Genomic DNA, 12,676 nt, shown 5'->3' with positions numbered 1-12,676 from the left:
GTACAGTAATATATACAAAATATATACAGGAAAAAAGCAAATTGTTTATTGAGGAGGTGGAGTTTGGCTTGTATTTTGCTGGCGCTGTTCTGCCAACCAGTCATCTAAAGATTTTCCATTTGAGGCACCCAAGCAAAATGTGGCATTACCATATCGGCTATGGCCAAACTCTTTGGTTTTGGGCTGCCCACATTTGCTGCACATGTTAAAGGTTACCCCTCGCACATACTTCCTCTTATGGACTCCGCTTTCCGTCTCCTGGGCCCGCCGGCGCCTGTTCCTCTGGGTGTAACGGGCTGGGCCTGCACCGGATGTTGAAGCACCAGAAGGTGGAATCACCATTGACACAGTCATGTCTGGGTTAAGGACTAGTGACAATGACCCAGGTGCTGAAATGGGCTGCACAACTCCTGATGCTGTGGGGGCATTTGCAATGGGGCACACCATGGTGGTGGCAGCAGCAGGCCGTCGACCTGGTCGCAGAAGAGGAGCCTGTCCTTCTCGATTTGGCGGAAGGGTAAATGTATGTTTTGGGCGTGAGGTCGATGCCGCTTCATCCAATTTTTCCCTCGGTGGAGGAAGCTGCGTATCAGCCACAGCAATTGGGTCAGGTGGAGTCAGTCCCTGAGCGAGGACACTCATTTCCTGTTTTTTCTGCTGCCGTTGAAACCTGAAAATAAATTACATGTATTATATATATGTTTAAAAAAGTATTCAGTTAATTTGAAGAAAATAATGTGCCTTGCTTACCACTGAATGAGTGTCTTCTGGTTTAGCTCAAACAGCTGGATCATTGTTTCATCCATCAGCCTGTGATTGTTAAGCACCAGCTCTCGGATGTGGTGGTAATCCGAGAGGATTTTAGACCACCTGGGGCGGCAAACTCCAGCCTTCTTGGTCGGCGACTTGTGTAAAGCACACAGCTTTGTACAAATGGCCTCAACCAAGCGGCTGGTGCTGGGCCACTGTGCTGGTCCCCCGGGATGTCCAATCAGACACCGTTTTACAATCTCCACACCCGTTGTGACTCCGGACCGCTTTGGTGCCTTAAAGCGTCCATGTGTCAGCTGAGGCTGATGTCGAGGCTGATAGTTGACCCGCTGTTTGTCTATGTCATGGAGAGCTGTCCACAGCTGAATGGCCTCTGTCACCTGCAGGTCAGTGAGGTAAGGAGCCTCACGAAGACCGACCAGGTAACCTGCCATATCCTGGACCTTGTCCCACCCAGCAATGCCATCGGGCCCAATGACTGCTCCCTAGTAAATTCAGATTAATGTTAATATATGTGGAATAAAACGAGATTGAAATTAAATAAAGCCCTTAAAGTGTTTTACCTGAGCCTCGTCGGAGAAACTGCTTCCAGTGTCAGATGGCTGTGACAACACTGAAGGGGCAGGGGCAAGTTGGTGTCCTTCTCTAGTTGATGTGGATGGCTCAGCCAGTGGCACGTCAGCCATTGATACATCAGCCAGTGATGCTGGGGACTGAGGCTGAGGCAAAGATGAGGGGCTGTTTGCGAGATCATGGCAGGGGTCATTCTCGTACAGCACTGGAACTGTGATGTCCTCCGTGATCTCTTCCTCAAACCCCTCATCTTGCAGGTCTTGGTCATCAATTTCCTCCACCAGCCTGTCTTCATCCTCTGGGTTCTGGAGCACTGGAGTCAGTGTTTTGCCAGTCTGGCTGTAAAGGTACTCTATTCCTAGCAATTCACCTACGAGAATAAAAGGGGAAAAAAATGTCTTAATATATTGTCTAGTACATTTAAGGCTAAATTGATACTTAGTAGAGTATTACAAAATAACAAATTAATGAATGTCTTGCCTGTATATGCTCCAGGAGGGCGATAGCGCTCATCCCAGGGCTTCCCAAAGACTGTCTTGCTAAGCTGGTCCACAACCTCTCTCATGGCACTGCCATATGACCGGATGGAGGACGCTACTTTTATGGCATCTTCCATCCGGTGATCATTCCAACGCATCAAGCCCTCAAGGAGATAGGCTTGAAAATGCGCATCACTGGCACTGGTTCCTAAAAGTAAAAAAAAAAAAAAAAAAAGGGTTTTATATGTCACATATGTACAATATATTTACTACACATGAGGTGCTATGAAGTAGCTGGTTACATGTAATAGAGTTATGTAATTACATAAAAACAATTATTGTCATTATAACCAGAGTTATTAGTGATTTGTGAGGCAAGACAGCTTTGTCAATGCTTTTATGACATCAGAAAAGAACTGTAAAAGTGTGACATTTATTAATGTGACATTAATTTAACGTAATGGAAGCAGTTACAGTGCTTATATTTTTTTACAGAAAAATTACTAATCCATATGTATGTAATACCTGGAATAAAACGGTTCAGGTGGAGGTGGAATGACTCCAAGGAGGTAGAGCCTCGAGCACACCTGTAGCAGCACAGCTCCACACCGCCTTTCTTCAGTGTCCCCTTCTTTATGTAGAGCGGAAAGTGCTCTGGGTCTTGGATACACTGTACATGCTTCCGCTGTTCTTTCCATATCTGCTGGATCCGTTCATGGTTCAGAAGTGGAACTCCCAGAGTATCCTTCCCGTCCGCACTGTCAAACTGATCAATCAGTGACCCAATCAATATGGTGGTCTCCTCCTCCCCCCTGGTCCTCCTCCGGCAGTGCAGTGCCAACTCCCTCCGGTTAATGCTAGCACTGACCGCCTTTTCTGAGATGTAGCCAGTCTTCTTTGCTGCCAGCTCACCCTCCTTTGCACGGCGAAGAGCAGCCACATCCTCTGAATCCCACTGGAATATGGACATGGATAGACGTGCCATGAAGATCCCATAGAGCTGATGAGCCTCTGTCGTGACACCTGCAGCAAATCGCCGCATGAAATGCCAGATGTCCAGGCGCACTTCAAGCTCATCCCACTCCGAAAACATGGCCTTCACCTGAGACTGGCCGTGCTGACTGCAGCAATCTCTGTCCACGTACATCACCTTTGGGGATGCCTCTCCTGCCTCTCGGTAGCGTTTCATTAGGCCAGCTGCCATGGGGTCCAGTGCATGTCCCTCGGCGGCTGTTAGGACAGAGACAAGGACTTGGCCGTGTTCGTTACCAACATTTGTGCACCAGGCAGCTGTTCCTGAAGCAGCACCGGCAAGCTTTTTTGTGACCTATTGAAGAAAAAAAAAGATTTTTAAAAACAAAACAAAATAAAAACTCATAACTGTGCATTATGTACACACACACACATATCCATATCTGGACAATTTCTGGATATAAACAGGGCTGTGATACCTTTTTTGTGGAGTCCATCTTGAGAAAACAGCCAAATACAGATGTTATTTTGGCCTTGACCTCGTCCAGTCGCCCCAGAACATCCCTGGCGTACACAGCTAACAGCCACTTAGGTTTAGGAAGGGCAGGTAAGAGGGGAGGCTCAGCAAACACAGGAGGCTGCACAAGGGAGGACCTTGTGAATGGTTCACAGGCAGTCAGGTACTGCAGGACACGCTGTGTCCATGCCTCACTGTGTTATTCCATCAGCTTCTTGTAGAGCTGAGTCACACTGTTGCCCAGTGTCCTCTCCCTCATCATCCTCACCACCCGGTTGTCACATGAGTATCTAAAGAAACAACAGTATAATCATGCAAATGCTTTGGTTGGAAAAAATAACACAAATAAAAGCGCCTGATAATGAATGATTGTCATTATGAATTACCTGTATGTCAGCAAAGCTGGAAACTGACTGCGGTGGCCCATATCCAGCTGTCCTAAGATGTCCTCATTCCAAGCTGGATACTTCTTTTTGCAGCGTTTGCACTCCAGATACTCAGTGGCAAGGTCATACCACCCATCAATGTCCAAGACCTTGCGCACGGTACGGTAAAGTCCTGCCGCTGTAAGTCTGTGCTTACCACAGTCTGGGCGAACGCAGACAAGAGGAAACAACCACATCTTTAGCGGCATCCATAAGAAAATGGGCCGACAGAAGAAGAGGTCAGGTGAGGCGGGTGGCTGGGTGTTTATTAAAGGGGGCTGAGGAGGATACCACCAAAGCTTCAGCTGGGACACTATTTCTGGCTTTTCGGTTCGCATGTTGGCCTTAAACAGTGTGTTCCGGATCCACTCATGCTGGAAAGGTGGAAGATGATCTCTCCAGTGACTAGGAAGCTCAGCTGGTGGCTGATGATGAGGAAGAGCTGGTGTCTGTGCTGTTTCCGCTGATGGAGACGGACCGGCACAGGCCTCTGAGTGAACAGTAACATAAACAATATAAGGATGACTGTTATTTGATAGTAATATGCCATAAATGCAGTCCACAAACAGCCGGCGAAGCAGTAATTTTAAACAAGTATTAATAATAATTATGATTATATTTAGGAATAACAGTGAAGAAAATGGTATTAGTGTCAAGAAGCAAAGAACACAGTGTACACTTTATTGATGTAAGGAATATGGGATCAATATAGCTCTTTGAGAATGAGGATTAGATGGAATGAAAGAAGGAAAATGAGTCGTGATGAATTCAGTAAAAAAAAGTATGATGCCCACAGACATGAAGCATGCACACAGACACAATAAGGAAAAACTGTTCCTCTAATTATTAGAACAATGAATCTCCACCATCCTGTCTGCTCAGGTTGAGTGAGTGAGAAGAGCAAGCAGTGTGAAAAAGTTATCCAGTGATTGTTTAGCAACAGGTAAGTTCGGAAACGCAAATAAATACACTGACACCTTTGGACATCCTTAAGGTTTGGAAGAAGTGCACTCAAAGAATGCCTCCCGCTTGAGGCATGATGTCACATAATTCTGTATTGTAAACAAAAAATATTTAAAAATGTTTATTTATTTTCAAAAATAATGATTCTCAGTGGGTTTCCACAAAACATTCTTATAATATTTGCATTTGTGTCATATGCCACACCTGTATTTAGCTGTGCTTCACATTGTGATGCAGCAAATACCAGCTCCTCATCATCATCTTCAGCAGTGGGAATGGAAGTGCCTGGAGCACAAATGTTAAAACTATTACTGTGATCAATACATGGAGACAAACATATGTAAGATGTTGCTTACTTACCAGTAGCGAAAAGCTGCTTTCGGACCAAATGTTTGGCTGGGGGTTCTGCTGCCGGAGGAGGTAAAGTGGACTGCAGTAATGGATCTGGAAACAACAAGTGGACAAGTTTGCCATGACGATAAATGAATACATGTAGAACTGCTGTAGGGAAAATTCTATATTTACACTCCTACTCACAGGGTTTAACTGGTGACATTAGATTTTTTGCCAGCTGTGAAGGTGACAAATGTTTGCCACGCGCCAACAGTGCTTTCACAGTGGCGGTCTGCTGTAAACCAGTTTGGATGGCTGTAGGTGGACGTGCAGAGGCACTAGAGGTTGCAGGTGGACGTGCAGAGGTACTGGAGGCTGCAGGTGGACGTGCAGGCTGATGTACACTGGTGCCCATATCAGAAGCCCGTCTTTTCAGGACATACGCCTTGAAAATGGCCATGTTAGTGTTGGGCCTGGCATCTGCCTTAACCAAGTACCTGATGAGGGATTCGGCCTCATTGCTCTGGTCTTCATAAACATCCTTCATGGACCGGCCCTGAAAGTCACCAAACTCCACCATCAAGCAGCCCTGGTCTCCAGTTGCCCGGGCTTCTGCTTGCATTTCCTGCTTCCTCTTATACTTCTCTACTTCTTCTGCCATCTCTCTAATATGAGAAGTGTACTGTAGGAACAGTTGTTTATTTTCTGACAGGGGGGTTGTCTGCGCTTTCTCACTGGAAATGCTGAGCCCCAAATACACTGCGTACCCCAGAGAGTTTTCCAGGAGCCATCTAAATCTCTGACCCTGGTACATCCCAAACTGAAGTTTGCAGTGAGCCAGTACTAAAAACTGGTCACTGGGATCTCCACCGTTTGTGCAGACAAAAGTACTTGCCTCTGCCAGCACCTCCTCCTTCGATTTGGCCCTTCCAGACACCACATTTTGAAGTTGCTTCGCCTCCGCCGATGGCGCCATGAGGAGACGGTTTGATGTTGCTGACTGGCGACGAAAAACGGGGTATGCGTACATTTTCTGAAATGAAAATCCGAAAGAGACTATTACCTGTGTCAATCTAAAAGATACCTGTATGTTAAGTGTGTTACAATAATTTAGCAAACTACACAGCAGGACTTAAATCATGTTTTTCAGGCATTTTGGGTGACAATATGGAAAGAAATTATATGAAATATTAGATATTATTATGAAAATCTTGGCAATTACTACTAACTCCCATTATTCGGTTCTTTTTTCATTACATGTTGCCCCAAGAATACATTAATATGCAAATTAGATACATAGATACATTGTATAAAATGGGAAAACCCGCTTATGGCCATTTTACACACATATTGCATAAAGCAAAATGGAAGTCTATATCAAATCATTCTGTTATCTTTTATAACATAGTTGGGAATCATCTTCATACAAAGTTTGGTATATAAAATCCTGAAACCTAAACAATTTCAGGATATAAAACACTGATATAATTAAGCTATATCCTCCTGAGACCAAAAAAAGTGTAGTTAATTTAGTAATATGTGTGTCATTACATTGTTTAGAGCATAAGAAAGTTTTTTGCAAAAACGTTTTTTTTTTTTTTTAATGTTCATATAGGTTATACTATGTCTTCTGTAGAGGACACTAGGACTCATTTTTTATTATTATTTTATTTAAAGACATGAATAGGCAAAAACAATGGTTTTTTTTTAGATCACGTCTTTTTAAATAAAATAATAATAAAAAATGAGTCCTAGTAGTGTCCTATACAGAAGACATAGTATAACCTATATGAACATTATAAAAAAAAAAAAAACGTTTTTGCAAAAAACTTTCTTATGCTCTAAACAATGTAATGACACACAAAATACTAAATTATTAACTAAACTTTTTTTGGTCTCAGGAGGATATAGCTTAATTAGCGGCCGGCTAATTAACTTAACAGTAGCTACATGTTTTCTTTTCTGTATTTTATCATGGGAAAAGTTACAGGTTCACAGGTACTGAAGTAAACCTGTAATATACACGCTAGCTAGCTATATTGGCATGTCTAATTTTCCAAAAATACACAATGTATATGAATAAATATTAAACGATTATACAGTAATGAAGAATAGCCTTACCTGTTGCAAAGATGACAATAATAGGAGCCGCTGATTGGTCAAAAGTACGTCACAGAAGAGAAACACGATTGGTCAAAAGTAAGCCATGGGAGAGAAACGCGATTGGTCAAAAGTAAGCCACAGGAGAGAAACGCGATTGGTCAAAAGTAAGCCACAGGAGAGAAACGCGATTGGTCAAAAGTAAGCCACAGGAGAGAAACGCGATTGGTCAAAAGTAAGCCACAGCAGAGAAACGCGATTGGCTCACGTGGGCTTACTTTGGGCTTACTTTAGCTCAATCGGTAGGAAGCAGCAAGCGCAAGCGAGAGGTAGTGGGATCAATGCCTGCATTCTCCAGGGCTGTCCATCCTTTTTACGCCCCCCCTTCAAGGGGCACTACCTAGATGAGCTCTTGCGGCTCAGTGCTGCCGAAAAAGTTTTTTTGAACGAGGTACTGCACACATTCCTTTGCTTTTTAAGCCCATGTTTCCCCGATTCCGACTCGGTTTGAGAGTGCCAATTTCACCGCCACGTCAGCAGTTGCGCATCACCTCTGTTTTTTCCCTCCCTTCCACAAAGAACCTAAAAAGGTTCCACCGAGATTTGAACTCGGATCGCTGGAGTCAAAGCGCAATTTTTTGATTAAATTAAATTAAAAGGTAGCCAGTGTAAAGTTGCCAGCACAGAGAAAATGCGGCCTGTTTTTTTGTGGTCATTGGAAATCACGCTGCAGCACCTGCACACGTGCTAGGGATCGCGCCTCGTCTTTGTCTTTGAGAGCGATGGACACCTTCTCTCCATCATCGAGGGGAATTAGCTCAAATGGTAGAGCGCTCGCTTAGCATGCGAGAGATAGCGGGATCGATGCCTGCATTCTCCAGTGCTGTACATCGTTTTTACGCCCCCCTTCAAGGGGCACTACCTAGATGAGCTCTTGCGACTCAGTGCTGCCGAAAATGTTTTTTCGAACGAGGTACTGCACACATTCCTGGCAAATGATGGTCCCACCGAGATTTGAACTCGGATCGCTGGATTCAAAGCCCAGAGTGCTAACCATTACACCATGGAACAAACAAACCCTGATAGCTGGCTGTCTGAGAGACAGATAACGATGAGGCTAGGTGGAATCAGGTAGATAAGAGCTGGCGTTTGGTCAATAGACCGCCTCGACTAAGAGAGGCGGACGTGGTTCCTCTGCCGCAACCCGGGATTGAACCAGGGACCTTTAGATCTTCAGTCTAACGCTCTCCCAACTGAGCTAATTCGGCCAGGTACTTGTGCGGTTTAGCCAGCAGTCATGTCTGGGAGACCGCCAGACATTTTCGAGAAGAGCAGAGCGAAGGTCCCAGAGAGAAAATGAGTTGCCCGTACGGGGTTCGAACCCTTGACCTTGGCACTATTAGCACCGCGCTCTAACCAACTGAGCTAACCGGCCTCTCTCTGGCTCATTTTATCCCCAATTTCTGATAAATATCCTGGTTGCCCTAAGAGATTAAAAGCAAAGCCTGATAATGGGCTCGTCCGGGATTTGAACCCGGGACCTCTCGCACCCTAAGAGAGAATCATACCCCTAGACCAACGAGCCTAAACATACGTCCTCCCTGCTGCTGCCGGGCCGAAAACATTAAAGCTTGCATGGCTTAAAGCGCAATATTTTAATTAAATCTACAATTAAAAGGTAGCCAGTGCAAAGTTGCCAGCACAGAGGAAATGCGGCCTCTTTTTTGTGGTCATTGGAAATCACGCTGCAGCACCTGCACACGTGCTAAGGATCGCGACTCGTCTTTGTCTTTGAGAGCGATGGACACCTCTTCTCCATCATCGAGGGGAATTAGCTCAAATGGTAGAGCGCTCGCTGCGTAAAAGAAGGGGCCCAATCTTTGCGCCCCCGCACACAAGCCAAAAAGACGCGAAAAACGAGAATTTGCCCACAAATTTCCCCTGCAACATTATTAGGGCTATATTTTAGTCACGTTTGAAACTAGTCACCCTCCGCGGGCTGGATTCGAACCCGTGTTCTGCGTGTGATCAACTGCGCCTGCGTCTTCATTTATCTATGACATCATTATATTGATTTATATTTTTTTGTGTGTATTATTATTATTTTTAAATATTGCACATTACATGTTGTTGATTATTTAATAAAATGAATAAAAATGGAGGGATATGATTTGATTGACATGATTTATCAGATTTGTTTTAAGACACTTCAAATATTTTATTAAATGTTTTTTTTGTGTATATTATTTTTAAAAAATGCATATTACATGTTGTTTATGATTGAATAAAATGAATAAAAATGTTTCTTCAAATATGTGTGTTTTTTGTGAGGGATATGATTTGAGAGATATGATTTATTAGATTACTTTAAGACATTTTAAATGTTTTATTAAAATGAATACACACAAATATTTCAATGGCACTTAAAATGTTTTATTAAAATGAATACACAAATATTTAAATGACACTTTAAATGTAAAAAAACCAATATTAAAATGAATACACACAAATAATGAAATGAGTACACAGACACAAACACACACATATATATATATATATATATATATATATATATATATATATATATATATATATAGGACAATATGAAAGACTGGGTGGAACCATGTACAGTAATATATACAAAATATATACAGGAAAAAGCAAATTGTTTATTGAGGAGGTGGAGTTTGGCTTGTATTTTGCTGGCGCTGTTCTGCCAACCAGTCATCTAAAGATTTTCCATTTGAGGCACGCAAGCAAAATGTGGCATTACCATATCGGCTATGGCCAAACTCTTTGGTTTTGGGCTGCCCACATTTGCTGCACATGTTAAAGGTTACCCCTCGCACATACTTCCTCTTATGGACTCCGCTTTCCGTCTCCTGGACCCGCCGGCGCCTGTTCCTCTGGGTGTAACGGGCTGGGCCTGCACCGGATGTTGAAGCACCAGAAGGTGGAATCACCATTGACACGGTCATGTCTGGGTTAAGGACTAGTGACAATGACCCAGGTGCTGAAATGGGCTGCACAACTCCTGATGCTGTGGGGGCAGGTGCAATGGGGCACACCATGGTGGTGGCAGCAGCAGGCCGTCGACCTGGTCGCAGAAGAGGAGCCTGTCCTTCTCAATTTGGCGGAAGGGTAAATGTATGTTTTGGGCGTGAGGTCGATGCCGCTTCATCCAATTTTTCCCTCGGTGGAGGAAGCTGCGTATCAGCCACAGCAATTGGGTCAGGTGGAGTCAGTCCCTGAGCGAGGACACTCATTTCCTGTTTTTTCTGCTGCCGTTGAAACCTGAAAATAAATTACATGTATTATATATATGTTTAAAAAAGTATTCAGTTAATTTGAAGAAAATAATGTGCCTTGCTTACCACTGAATGAGTGTCTTCTGGTTTAGCTCAAACAGCTGGATCATTGTTTCATCCATCAGCCTGCGATTGTTAAGCAACAGCTCTCGGATGTGGTGGTAATCCGAGAGGATTTTAGACCACCTGGGGCGGCAAACTCCAGCCTTCTTGGTCGGCGACTTGTGTAAAGCACACAGCTTTGTACAAATGGCCTCAACCAAGCGGCTGGTGCTGGGCCACTGTGCTGGTCCCCCGGGATGTCCAATCAGACACCGTTTTACAATCTCCACACCCGTTGTGACTCCGGACCGCTTTGGTGCCTTAAAGCGTCCATGTGTCAGCTGAGGCTGATGTCGAGGCTGATAGTTGACCCGCTGTTTGTCTATGTCATGGAGAGCTGTCCACAGCTGAATGGCCTCTGTCACCTGCAGGTCAGTGAGGTAAGGAGCCTCACGAAGACCAACCAGGTAACCTGCCTTATCCTGGACCTTGTCCCACCCAGCAATGCCATCGGGCCCAATGACTGCTCCCTAGTAAATTCAGATTAATGTTAATATATGTGGAATAAAACGAGATTGAAATTAAATAAAGACCTTAAAGTGTTTTACCTGAGCCTCGTCGGAGAAACTGCTTCCAGTGTCAGATGGCTGTGACAACACTGAAGGGGCAGGGGCAAGTTGGTGTCCTTCTCTAGTTGATGTGGATGGCTCAGCCAGTGGCACGTCAGCCATTGATACATCAGCCAGTGATGCTGGGGACTGAGGCTGAGGCAAAGATGAGGGGCTGTTTGCGAGATCATGGCAGGGGTCATTCTCGTACAGCACTGGAACTGTGATGTCCTCCGTGATCTCTTCCTCAAACCCCTCATCTTGCAGGTCTTGGTCATCAATTTCCTCCACCAGCCTGTCTTCATCCTCTGGGTTCTGGAGCACTGGAGTCAGTGTTTTGCCAGTCTGGCTGTAAAGGTACTCTATTCCTAGCAATTCACCTACGAGAATAAAAGGGGAAAAAAATGTCTTAATATATTGTCTAGTACATTTAAGGCTAAATTGATACTTAGTAGAGTATTACAAAATAACAAATTAATGAATGTCTTGCCTGTATATGCTCCAGGAGGGCGATAGCGCTCATCCCAGGGCTTCCCAAAGACTGTCTTGCTAAGCTGGTCCACAACCTCTCTCATGGCACTGCCATATGACCGGATGGAGGACGCTACTTTTATGGCATCTTCCATCCGGTGATCATTCCAACGCATCAAGCCCTCAAGGAGATAGGCTTGAAAATGCGCATCACTGGCACTGGTTCCTAAAAGTAAAAAAAAAAAAAAAAAAAGGGTTTTATATGTCACATATGTACAATATATTTACTACACATGAGGTGCTATGAAGTAGCTGGTTACATGTAATAGAGTTATGTAATTACATAAAAACAATTATTGTCATTATAACCAGAGTTATTAGTGATTTGTGAGGCAAGACAGCTTTGTCAATGCTTTTATGACATCAGAAAAGAACTGTAAAAGTGTGACATTTATTAATGTGACATTAATTTAACGTAATGGAAGCAGTTACAGTGCTTATATTTTTTTACAGAAAAATTACTAATCCATATGTATGTAATACCTGGAATAAAACGGTTCAGGTGGAGGTGGAATGACTCCAAGGAGGTAGAGCCTCGAGCACACCTGTAGCAGCACAGCTCCACACCGCCTTTCTTCAGTGTCCCCTTCTTTATGTAGAGCGGAAAGTGCTCTGGGTCTTGGATACACTGTACATGCTTCCGCTGTTCTTTCCATATCTGCTGGATCCGTTCATGGTTCAGAAGTGGAACTCCCAGAGTATCCTTCCCGTCCGCACTGTCAAACTGATCAATCAGTGACCCAATCAATATGGTGGTCTCCTCCTCCCCCCTGGTCCTCCTCCGGCAGTGCAGTGCCAACTCCCTCCGGTTAATGCTAGCACTGACCGCCTTTTCTGAGATGTAGCCAGTCTTCTTTGCTGCCAGCTCACCCTCCTTTGCACGGCGAAGAGCAGCCACATCCTCTGAATCCCACTGGAATATGGACATGGATAGACGTGCCATGAAGATCCCATAGAGCTGATGAGCCTCTGTCGTGACACCTGCAGCAAATCGCCGCATGAAATGCCAGATGTCCAGGCGCACTTCAAGCTCATCCCACTCCGAAAACATGGC

The 12,676-nt window shown here is 44.3% G+C and overlaps 2 non-coding genes across 2 annotated transcripts; both read right to left on the bottom strand.

Annotated features, from left to right (window-relative positions):
• Positions 1 to 8,132: 8,132 nt before the first annotated feature.
• trnaq-uug (transfer RNA glutamine (anticodon UUG)) lies at positions 8,133 to 8,204 on the bottom strand. Its single transcript has one exon. It is a non-coding gene; the product is annotated as a tRNA-Gln (tRNA).
• A 442-nt stretch (positions 8,205 to 8,646) lies between these two features.
• trnap-agg (transfer RNA proline (anticodon AGG)) lies at positions 8,647 to 8,718 on the bottom strand. The gene has a single exon. It is a non-coding gene; the product is annotated as a tRNA-Pro (tRNA).
• Positions 8,719 to 12,676: the final 3,958 nt, after the last annotated feature.

The sequence above is a fragment of the Siphateles boraxobius genome, unplaced genomic scaffold, assembly GCF_051911475.1.
Source record: "Siphateles boraxobius isolate OS27281-9 unplaced genomic scaffold, OSU_SipBor_1 19, whole genome shotgun sequence".
NCBI lineage: Eukaryota > Metazoa > Chordata > Actinopteri > Cypriniformes > Leuciscidae > Siphateles > Siphateles boraxobius.
This window is presented reverse-complemented; position numbering and strand designations above follow the sequence as displayed.